Here is a 12,310-nt window from a genome sequence, read left to right on the forward strand (position 1 = left end):
GTACTCCAGGCATGGTTGATCAAAAGTTATCAAAATGCTCCACAAAAGTCTGAGGGCGTGGCCATGGCGGCCTCCTGAACTTTGATGCTTCGCCATGAAACATCAACTGCTGTGTAACTGCCCTAAACATGCTCCAATCTGCCTCAAACTTTACATGTATGATCAGAGTCCTACCCTGATGACATTCACATGCTGAAATACAGCCACAGTCTTAGCGCCACCTGTTGGATTCAAGGAAATGTTCTATAACTAGCCTGTATATGGTCCAATCTGCCTGAAATTTTGTATGTGTGATCAGAGTCCGACCCTGATCACATCCATAGGCCAATATACACTCTCGATTGCAGCGCCACCTGGTGGATGGAGAGGACAAGCTCTATAAGTAGCCTGAACACGCTCCAATCTGCCTGAAATTTTACACGTGTGATCAGAGTCCGGCCCTCATCGCATCCACAGGCCAACATGCACTCTCGGTCGTAGCGCCACCTGGCGGACGTGCGTGGATTCGCCGACCGGCACGGATGCGAGGACCCGTCCAACGCTGCTTGCAGCTTTAATTAGGGTCCGAGCACCGAATGGTGCGAAGACCCTATTGGAATGCAAGGAATTATTTATTATTAGGGTCCGAGCACAAAAGGTGCGAAGACCCTATTGAAACCCTGTGGTTTATTATTATTATTATTATTCTTATTATTCTTTTTTCTGTCGCGTTTAAAATTGCATTTTTGGCGGCCTTATCATACCCCAAAATGCATGAAACTTGGCATGCTCATCAGGACTGCCGAAAAATTTGATATTTTATGGAAGTTATGCATGTGTATCCCAAAATGGCTCCATAGCGCCCCCTGGAAAATTGAAAATGTGGTCATTAGGCCAACTGCCAGGATGTTTTATCGACAGGTACAATATTTGGTGGGCATGTGCAGCACATCAGGACACACGAAAAAGTCAATCACGGCCACGCCCTAAACCCAACAGGAAGTCAGCCATCTTGAATTAGCAGTAAATTTTCTGAGATTAATAACTCAGCGGAAGTAAGTCCGAGAGACGCCAAATTTGGCCAGTATATGCAACAGCCCTACGTGATAAAAAGTTATCAAAATGCTGTGCGAAAGTCAAAGGGCGTGGCCATGGCGGTCATCAAAAATATTGATCCTTCGCCATTAAACAGGAAGTGGGGTCTAACTCTGCTGTACGTGCTCCAATCTGCCTGAAATTTTACATGCCTGATCAGGGTCCAGCCCTGATGACATCCATGTGGATATGTAGAGTGACAGTCACAGCGCCACCTTGTGGTAGCAAGATATAGACATTTTTTACATTTTGATGTACTATTCTTAGCACGTTGATCAGATTCACCTCAAATGTAGTGACATAAGCCTTAACACATTGATGATGATTCCCAGAGAAAATGGCGACTCGTCATCAAGGGGCGTGTCTGTGGCGACGCGGCGAATTTCGATTTCTCGCCATGAAAATTGAATTATTAATATCTCAGCTGGAAATGATGCAATCCGGACCAAACTTGATGTAATGGACACCAGTCCGGTTCTGAACACATCCACACTCATAAATTTAGAAATACTCATAGCGCCACCTATTGGAAACAGGAAGAATTTGTCATTACATTTGCACGTGCCATTGCCAGAAACTTTGTCATATCATTCAGAAAATTGGTCAGGTGAGTGGTTACACCTTGACGATGCCACAGTGTGAAGATTTTGACGATTCATAAAACGCTGTTACCATGGCAACGCATAGTTGCCGTAATAAACAAAGTACTTTTTGACAGGTTAGGAACACTCATATGCTTGCCAAAATTGCCACACACATCACGACTGCTGAAATAATTGATATTTTATACGAATTGCACATGATTGTTGCAAAATGGCTCCATAGCGCCACCTGGAACATTTCAAACATTTACTACGGGCCGTGTGTGTGACCTACAGTTCTGAAACTTGGTAGGCATATGTAACTCATCAAGACGCACAAAAATGTAATTGACACGCATGCCCAAAACCCAACAGGAAGTCGGCCATTTTGAATTATATATCATATGTTTTGACGATTTTGGCTCATTTTTGTACATTTTCAAAAGCTATAAACTCAAACAGGGTAACACCGAGAGAGCTGAAATTCGGCCAGGACGTACTCCAGGCATGGGTGATCAAAAGTTATCAAAATGCTCCGCAAATGTCTGAGGGCGTGGCCATGGCGGCCTCCGGAATTTTGATGCTTCGCCATGAAACATCAACTGCTGTGTAACTGCCCTAAACATGCTCCAATCTGCCTCAAACTTTACAAGTATGATCAGAGTCCTGCCCTGATGACATTCACATGCTGAAATACAGCCACAGTCATAGCGCCACCTGTTGGATGGAAGGGAATTCTCTATAACTAGCCTGTACATGGTCCGATCTGCCTGAAATTTTGTATGTGTGATCAGAGTCCGACCCTGATCACATCCATAGGCCAATATACACTCTCGGTTGCAGCGCCACCTGGTGGATGGAAAGGGAAAAGCTCTATAAGTAGCCTGAACATGCTCCAGTCTGCCTGAAATTTTACACGTGTGATCAGAGTCCGGCCCTCATCGCATCCGTAGGCCGACATGCACTCTCGGTCGCAGCGCCGCCTGGTGGACATGCGCGGATTCGCCGACCGGCAAGGATGCGAGGACCCGTCCAACGCTGCTTGCAGCTTTAATTATTATTATTCTCTCTTTGGCGAACTTTTGAATTGCACTTTTGGCGGCCTTATCATACCCCAAAACGCGTCAAACTTGGCATGCTCATCAGGACTGGCGAAAAATTTGATATTTTATGGGAGTTGCACATGTGTGTGGGAAAATGGCTCCATAGCGCCCCCTGGAAAATTGAAAATTTGGTAATTAGGCCAACTGGCAAAGTGTTTGATCTACAGCTACAAAATTTTGTAAGCATATTCAGCACATTAGGAAACCCAAAAAAGTCAATCACGGCCATGCTGTAAATCCAACAGGAAGTCGGCCATCTTGAATTAGCTGTAAATTTTTTGAAATTAATAACTCAGCGGGGGTAAGTCCGAGAGATGCCAGATTTGGCCAGTATATGCAACAGCCCTACGTGATCAAAAGTTATCAAAATGCTGTGCAAAAGTCAAAGGGCGTGGCCATGGCGGTCATCAAAATTATTGATCCTTCGCCATTAAACAGGAAGTGGTGCCTAACTTTCAGGAACATGTTCCAATCTTTCTGAAATTTAACATGTGTAATCAGTGTCCAGCCCTGACGACATCCATGTGGTTATGTACATTGACAGTCATAGCGCCACCTTGTGGTAGAAGGAAGTAGACATTTTTTACATTTTGATGTACTATTCTTAGCACATTGATCAGATTCACCTCAAATTGGGTGACATAAGGCTGAATACATTGATGATGATTCCCAGAGAAAATGGTGACTCCTCGTCAAGGGGCGTGTCTGTGGCGGCACGGCGAATTTCGATTTCTCGCCATGAAAATTGAATTATTAATATCTCAGCTGGAAATGATCCAATCCAGACCAAACTTGATGTGACGGACACCAGTCAGGTTCTGAACACATCCACATTCATAAATTTAGAAAAGCTCATAGCGCCGCCTATTGGCAACAGGAAGAAATTGTCATTACATTTGCACGTGCCATTGCCTGAAACTTTGTCATATCATCCTGAAAACTGGTCAGCTCAGTGTTCCCCCCTTGACAATGCCACAGTGTGAAGATTTTGACAATTGATGAAATTCTGTTGCCGTGGCAACGCATTGTTGCCGTAATAAACAAAGTACTTTTTGACAGGTTAGGAACACTCATATGCTTGCCAAAATTGCCACACACATCAGGACTGGTGAAGTATTTGATATTTTAGATGAATTGCACATGACTGTTGCAAAATGGCTCCATAGCGCCACCTGGAAATTTTCAAACCATTACTACGGCCAGTATGTGTCACCTAGAATTATGAAATTTGACACACATATGCAACTCATCAAGACGCACAACAATGTAATTGACACCCATGGCCAAAACCCAACAGGAAGTCGGCCATTTTGAATTATATGTCACATGTTTTGACCATTTTGGCTCATTTTTGTACATTTTCAAAAGCTATAAACTCAAACAGGGTAACACCGAGAGAGCTGAAATTCGGCCAGGATGTACTCCAGGCATGGGTGATCAAAAGTTATCAAAATGCTCCGCAAAAGTCTGAGGGCGTGGCCATGGCGGCCTCCGGAATTTTGATGCTTCGCCATGAAACATCAACTGCTGTGTAACTGCCCTAAACATGCTCCAATCTGCCTCAAACTTTACAAGTATGATCAGAGTCCTGCCCTGATGACATTCACATGCTGAAATAAAGCCACAGTCATAGCGCCACCTGTTGGATGGAAGGAAACGCTGTATAATTGGCCTGTACATGGTCCGATCTGCCTGAAATTTTATATGTGTGATCAGAGTCCAACCCTGATCACATCCATAAGCCAATATACACTCTCGGTCGCAGCACCACCTGGTGGATGGACAGGAAATGCTCTAGAAGTAGCCTGAACATGCTCCAATCTGCCTGAAATTTTACACGTGTGATCAGAGTCCAGCCCTCATCACATCCATAGGCCGACATGCACTCTCGGTCGCAGCGCCACCTGGTGGACGTGCGTGGATTCGCCGACCAGCAAGGATGCGAGGACCCGTCCAACGCTGCTTGCAGCTTTAATTAGGGTCCGAGCACCGAATGGTGCGAAGACCCTATTGAAACGCAAGGAATTATTTATTATTATTATTAGGGTCCGAGCACCGAATGGTGCGAAGACCCTATTGGAATGCAAGGAATTATTTATTATTATTCTTTCTTTTACGACATTTTGAAATGCACTTTTGGCGGCCTTATCATACCCCAAAACGCATTAAAGTTGGCATGCTCATCAGGACTGGCGAAAAATTTGATATTTTATGGGAGTCGCGCATGTGTGTGGCAAAATGGCTCCATAGCGCCCCCTACAAAATTGAAAATGTGGTCATTAGGCCAACTGCCAAGATGTTTCATCTACAAGTACAATATTTGGGAGGCATATGCAGCACATGAGGACACACGAAAAAGTCAATCATGACCACGCCCTAAACCCAACAGGAAGTCGGCCATCTTGAGTTAGCTGTAAATTTTTTGAGATTAATAACTCAGCGGGGGTAAGTCCGAGAGACGTCAAATTTGGCCAGTACATGCAACACTGCCTCATGATGAAAAGTTATCAAAATGCTCCGCAAAACTCAAAGGGCGTGGCCATGGCAACCCCCAAAATTATTGATCCTTCGCCATGAAACAGGAAGTGGTATCTAACTCTGCTGTACATGCTCCAATCTGCCTGAAATTTTACATGTGTGAGCAGGGTCCAGCCCTGATGACATCCATGTGATTATGTACATTGATAGTCACAGCGCCACCTTGTGGTGGCAAGAAATAGACATTTTTTACATTTTGATGTACTATTCTTAGCATGTTGATCAGATTCACCTCTAATGTGGTTACATAAGCCTGAACACATTGATGATGATTCTCAGAGAAAATGGTGACTCGTCGTCAAGGGGCGTGTCTGTGGCGGCGCGGCGAATTTCGATTTCTCGCCATAAAAATTGAATTATTAATATCTCAGCTGGAAATGATCCAATCCGGACCAAATTTGATGTGATGGACACCCGTCCGGTTCTGAACACATCCACATTCATAAATTTAGAAATACTCATAGCGCCACCTATTGGCAACAGGAAGAATTTGTCATTACATTTGCACCTACCATTGCCAGAAACTTTGTCATATCATTCTGAAAATTGGACAGGTGAGTGGGGACACCTTGACGATGCCCCAGCCTGAAGATTTTGACAATTCATAAAACACTGTTGCCATGGCAACGCAATGTTGCATGTGACAGACAAAATACTTTTTGACAGGTTAGGAACGCTCATATGCTCGCCAAAATTGCTACACACATCAGGACTGGTGAAATATTTGATATTTTAGATGAATTGTCCATGACTGTTGCAAAATGGCTCGATAGCGCCACCTGGAAAATTTCAAACAGCTACTATGGCCAGTACGTGTTACCTAGAATTATGAAATTTGACACACATATGTAACTCATCAAGACACACAAAAATGTAATTGACAGCCATGCCCTAAACCCAACAGGAAGTCGGCCATTTTGAATTATATGTCATATGTTTTGACGATTTTGGGTCATTTTTAGACATTTTCAAAAGCTATAAAGTCAAACAGGGTAACACCGAGAGAGCTGAAATTGGGCCAGGATGTACTCCACGCATTGGGTGATCAAAACTTATCAAAATGCTCCGCAAAAGTCTGAGGGCGTGGCCATGGCGGCCTCCTGAATTTTGATGCTTCGCATGAAACATCAACTGCTGTGTAACTGCCCTAAACATGCTCCAATCTACCTCAATCTTTACGTGTATGATCAGAGTCCTGCCCTGATGACATTCACATGCTGAAATACAGCCACAGTCATAGCGCCACCTGGTGGATGGAAGGAAATGCTCTATAACTAGCCTGTACATGGTCCGATCTGCCTGAAATTTTACATGCGTGATCAGAGTCCGACCCTGATCATATCTACAGGCCAATATACACTCTCGGTGGCAGCGCCACCTGGTGGATGGACAGTAAAAGCTCTAGAAGTAGCCTGAACATGCTCCAATCTGCCTGAAATTTTACGTGTGTGATCAGAGTCCGGCCCTCATCGCATCCATAGGCCGACATGCACTCTCGGTCGTAGCGCCACCTGGCGGACGTGCGTGGATTCGCCGACCGGCACGGATGCGAGGACCCGTCCAACGCTGCTTGCAGCTTTAATTAGGGTCCGAGCACCGAATGGTGCGAAGACCCTATTGAAACCCTTGGGTTTATTAGGGTCCGAGCACCGAATGGTGCGAAGACCCTATTGGAATGCAAGGAATTATTTATTATTATTATTATTATTATTATTATTATTATTATTATTCTTTCTTTGGCGAACTTTTGAATTGCACTTTTGGCGGCCTTATCATACCCCAAAATGCGTCAAACTTGGCATGCTCATCAGGACTGGCGAAAAATTTGATATTTTATGGGAGTTGCGCATGTGAGGGGCAAAATGGTTCCATAGCGCCCCCTGGAAAATTGAAAATTTGGTCATTAGGCCAACTGACAAAGTGTTTGATCTACAGCTACAAAATTTTGTCTGCTTACTTAGCACATCAGGAAACCCAAAAAAGTCAATCACGGCCATACTGTAAATCCAACAGGAAGTCGGCCATCTTGAATTAGCTGTAAACTTTTTGAGATTAATAACTCCGTGAGGGTAAGTCAGAGAGACGCCAAATTTGGCCAGAATATACAACAGCGCGACCTGATAAAAAGTTATAAAAATGCTCTGCAAAAGTCAAAGGGCGTGGCCATGGCAACCCCCAGAAATATTGATCCTTCGCCATGAAACAGGAAGTGGTGTCTAACTCTGCTGTACATGCTCCAATCTGCCTGAAATTTTACATGTGTGATCAGTTTCCAGCCCTGATGACATCCATGTGGTTATATACATTGACAGTCATAGCGCCACCTTGTGGTAGCAGGAAATACACATTTTTTACACTTTGATGTGCTATTCTTAGCACGTTAATCAGATTCACCTCAAATGTGGTGATATAAGCCTGAACACATTGATGATGATTCCCAGAGAAAATGGTGGCTCGTCGTCAAGGGGCGTGTCTGTGGCGGCGCGGCGAATTTCGATTTCTCGCCATGAAAATTGAATTATTAATATCTCAGCTGGAAATGATCCAATTCGGACCAAACTTGATGTGATGGACACCAGTCTGGTTCTGAACACATCCACATTCATAAATTTAGAAATACTCATAGCGCCACCTATTGGCAACAGGAAGAATTTGTCATTACATTTGTACTTGCCATTGCCAGAAACTTTGTCATATCATCCTGAAAATTGGTCAGCTCGATGTTTCCCCCGTGACGATGCCACAGTGTGAAGATTTTTATGATTCATAAAACATTGTTGCCGTGGCAACGTATCGTTACCGTAATAAACAAAGTACTTTTTGACAGGTTAGGAACGCTCATATGCTCACCAAAATTGCCACACACATCAGGACTCCTGAAATATTTTATATTTTAGATAAATTGTCTATGACTGTTGCAAAGTGGCTCTATAGCGCCACCTGGAAAATTTCAAACATTTACTACGGGCTGTGTGTGTGACCTACAGTTCTGAAACTTGGTAGGCATATGTAACTCATCAAGACGCAAAAAAATGTAATTGACACCCATGGCCAAAACCCAACAGGAAGTCGGCCATTTTGAATTATATGTCATACTTTTTGACAATTTTTGGTCATTTTTGTACATTTTCAAAAGCTATAAAGTCAAACAGGGTAACACCGAGAGAGCTGAAATTCGGACAGGATATACTCCAGGCATGGGTGATCAAAAGTTATCAAAATACTCCGCAAAAGTCTGAGGGCGTGGCTATGGCGGCCTCCTGAATTTTGATGCTTCGCCATGAAACATCAACTGCTGGGTAACTGCCCTAAACATGATCCAATCTGTCTCAAACTTTACATGTATGATCAGAGTCCTGCCCTGATGACATTCACATGCTGAAATACAGCCACAGTCATAGCGCCACCTGTTGGATGGAAGGAAATGCTGTATAACTGGCCTGTACATGCTCCAATCTGCCTCAAACTTTACATGTATGATCAGAGTCTTGCCCTGATGACATTCCCATGCTGAAATACAGCCACAGTCATAGCGCCACCTGGTGGATGGAAGGAAGTGCTGTATAACTGGCCTGTACATTGTCCGATCTGCCTGAACTTTTGTATGTGTGATCAGAGTCCGACCCTGATCACATCCATAGGCCAACATACACTCTCGGTAGCAGCGCCACCTGGTGGATGGACAGGACAAGCTCTATAAGTAGCCTGAACATGCTCCAATCTGCCTGAAATTTTACACGTGTGATCAGAGTCCGGCCGTCATCGCATCCACAGGCCGACATGCACTCTCGGTCGCAGCGCCACCTGGCGGACGTGCGTGGATTCGCTGACCGGCAAGGATGCGAGGACCCGTCCAACGCTGCTTGCAGCTTTAATTATTATTATTCTTTTTTCTGTCACATTTAGAATTGCTCTTTTGGCGGCCTTATCATACCCCAAAATGCGTCAAACTTGGCATGCTCATCAGGACATGCGAAAAATTTGATATTTTATGGCACTTTTGCATGTGTGTCTCAAAATGGCTCCATAGCGCCCCCTACACTGTTTTAAAAAGTTGTTACTAACCCAACTCACAAGATGTTTGAGCTACAGCTACAAAATTTTGTATGCATATGCAGCACATCAGGACACACGAAAAAGTCAATCATGGCCACGCCCTAAACCCAACAGGAAGTCGGCCATCTTGAATTAACTGTGATAATTTTTGAGATTAATAACTTAGTGGGGGTAAGTCTGAGAGACCCCAAATTTGGCAAATATATGCAACACTGCTTCATGATGAAAAGTTATCAAAATGCTCTGCAAAAGTCAAAGGGCGTGGCCATGGCAACTCCCAAAAAAATGGATCCTTCGCCATGAAACAGGAAGTGGTGTCTAACTCTGCTGTACATGCTCGAATCTGGCTGAAATTTTACATGTATGATCAGAGTGCGGCCCTGACAACATCCATGTGATTATATACATTCACAGTCATAGCGCCACCTTGTGGTAGCAGGAAATAGACATTTTTTTACACTTTGATGTGCCATTCTTAGCACGTTGATCATAGTCACTTCAAATGTGGTGACATAAGCCCAAACATGTCGATGATGACTCACGGAGAAAATGGTGACTCGTCATCAAAGGGCGTGTCTGTGGCGGCGCGGCGAATTTCGATTTCTCGCCATGAAAATTGAATTATTTATATCTCAGCTGGAAAGGGTCTGATCTGGACCAAACTTGACATGATGGACACCAGTCTGGGTCTGAACATATCCACATTCATAAATTTAGAAATTCTCATAGCGCCACCTATTGGCAATAGGAAGAACTTGTCATTACATTTTCATGTGCCATTGCCAGAAACTTTGTCGTATCATTCTGAAAATTGGTCAGCTCAGTGTTTCCTCCTTGATGATGCCACAATATGAAGATTTTGACAATTCATATAATTCTGTTGCCGTGGCAACGCATCGTTGCCGTAATAAACAAAATACTTTTTGACAGGTTAGGAACGCTCATATGCTCACCAAAATTGCCACACACATCAGGACTGCTGAAATATTTGATATTTTAAATGAATTACACATGATTGTTGCAAAATGGCTCAATAGCGCCACCTGGAAAAAATTCAAACTTTTACTATGGGCCGTGTGTGTCACTTACAGTTCTAAAATTTGGTAGGCATATGTAACTCGTCAAGACACACAAAAATGTAATTGACATCCATGGCCAAAACTCAACAGGAAGTCGGCCATTTTGAATTATATGTCATACTTTTTCACGATTTTGGGTCATTTTTGTACATTTTCAAAGGCTATAAACTCAAACAGGGTAACACCGAGAGAGCTGAAATTTGGCCAGGATGTACTCCAGGCATGGGTGATCAAAAGTTATCAAAATGCTCCACAAAAGTCTGAGGGCGTGGCCATGGCGGCCTCCTGAATTTTGACGCTTCGCCATGAAACATCAACTGCTGTGTAACTGCCCTAAACATGCTCCAATCTGCCTCAAACTTTACATGTATGATCAGAGTCCTGCCCTGATAACATTCACATGCTGAAATACAGCCACAGTCATAGCGCCACCTGTTGGGTTCAAGGAAATGTTCTATAACTAGCCTGTACATGGTCCAATCTGCCTGAAATTTTGTATGTGTGATCAGAGTCTGACCCTGATCACATCCATAGGCCAATATACACTCTCGGTCGCAGCGCCACCTGGTGGATGGACAGGAAAAGCTCTATAAGTAGCCTGAACATGCTCCAATCTGCCTGAAATTTTACACGTGTGATCAGAGTCCGGCCCTCATCGCATCCATAGGCCGACATGCACTCTCGGTCGCAGCGCCACCTGGTGGACGTGCGTGGATTCGCCGACCGGCAAGGATGCGAGGACCCGTCCAATGCTGCTTGCAGCTTTAATTATTATTATTCTTTCTTTTACGGCTTTTTGAAATGCACTTTTGGCGGCCTTATCATACCCCAAAACGCGTGAGACTTGGCATGCACATCAGGACTGGCGAAAAATTTGATATTTTAGGAGAGTTGCGCATGTGTGTGGCAAAGTGGCTCCATAGCGCCCCCTGGAAAATTGAAAAATTGTTCATTAGGCCAACTTGCACGACGTTTCATCTACAGCTACAAAATTTTGTATGCAGATTCAGCACATCAGGAAACCCAAAAAAGTCAATCATGGTGATGCTGTAAATCCAACAGGAAGTCGGCCATCTTGAATTAGCTGTAAATTTTTTGAGATTAATAACTCAGCGGGGGTAAGTCCGAGAGACGCCAAATTTGGCCAGGATATGCAACAGCCCAACCTGATAAAAAGTTATCAAAATGCTCTGCAAAAGTCAAAGGGCGTGGCCATGGCGACTCCCAAAAATATTGATCCTTCGCCATGAAACAGGAAGTGGTGTCTAACTCAGCTGTACATGCTCCAATCTGCCTGAAATTTTACATGTGTGATCAGGGTCCAGCCCTGATGACATCCATGTGGTTATGTACATTGACAGTCATAGCGCCACCTTGTGGTAGCAGGAAATAGACATTTTTTACATTTTGATGTACTATTCTTAGCACGTTGACCAGAATCACTTCAAATGTGGTGACATAAGCCTGAACACATTGATGATGATCCCCAGAGAAAATGGCGACTCGTCGTCAAGGGGCGTGTCTGTGGCGGCGCGGCGAATTTCGATTTCTCGCCATAAAAATTGAATTATTAATATCTCAGCTGGAAATGATCCAATCCGGACCAAACTTGATGTGATGGACACCAGTCAGGTTCTGAACACATCCACATTCATAAATTTAGAAATACTCATAGCGCCACCTATTGGCAACAGGAAGAATTTGTCATTACATTTGCACCTACCATTGCCAGAAACTTTGTCATATCATTCTGAAAATTGGACAGGTGAGTGGGGACACCTTGACGATGCCCCAGCCTGAAGATTTTGACAATTCATAAAACACTGTTGCCATGGCAACGCAATGTTGCATGTGACAGACAAAATACTTTTTGACAGGT

General features: G+C 43.9%; 1 protein-coding gene across 1 annotated transcript in view; it reads left to right on the top strand.

Moving 5' to 3' along the window:
• The window catches only part of LOC111585110 (dapper homolog 1-like), an 80,817-nt gene that overhangs the window by 36,590 nt on the left and 31,917 nt on the right, over window positions 1-12,310 (top strand). The window lies entirely within an intron of this gene.

Source organism: Amphiprion ocellaris, chromosome 14 (assembly GCF_022539595.1).
Source record: "Amphiprion ocellaris isolate individual 3 ecotype Okinawa chromosome 14, ASM2253959v1, whole genome shotgun sequence".
In the NCBI taxonomy this organism is placed as follows: Eukaryota; Metazoa; Chordata; class Actinopteri; family Pomacentridae; genus Amphiprion; species Amphiprion ocellaris.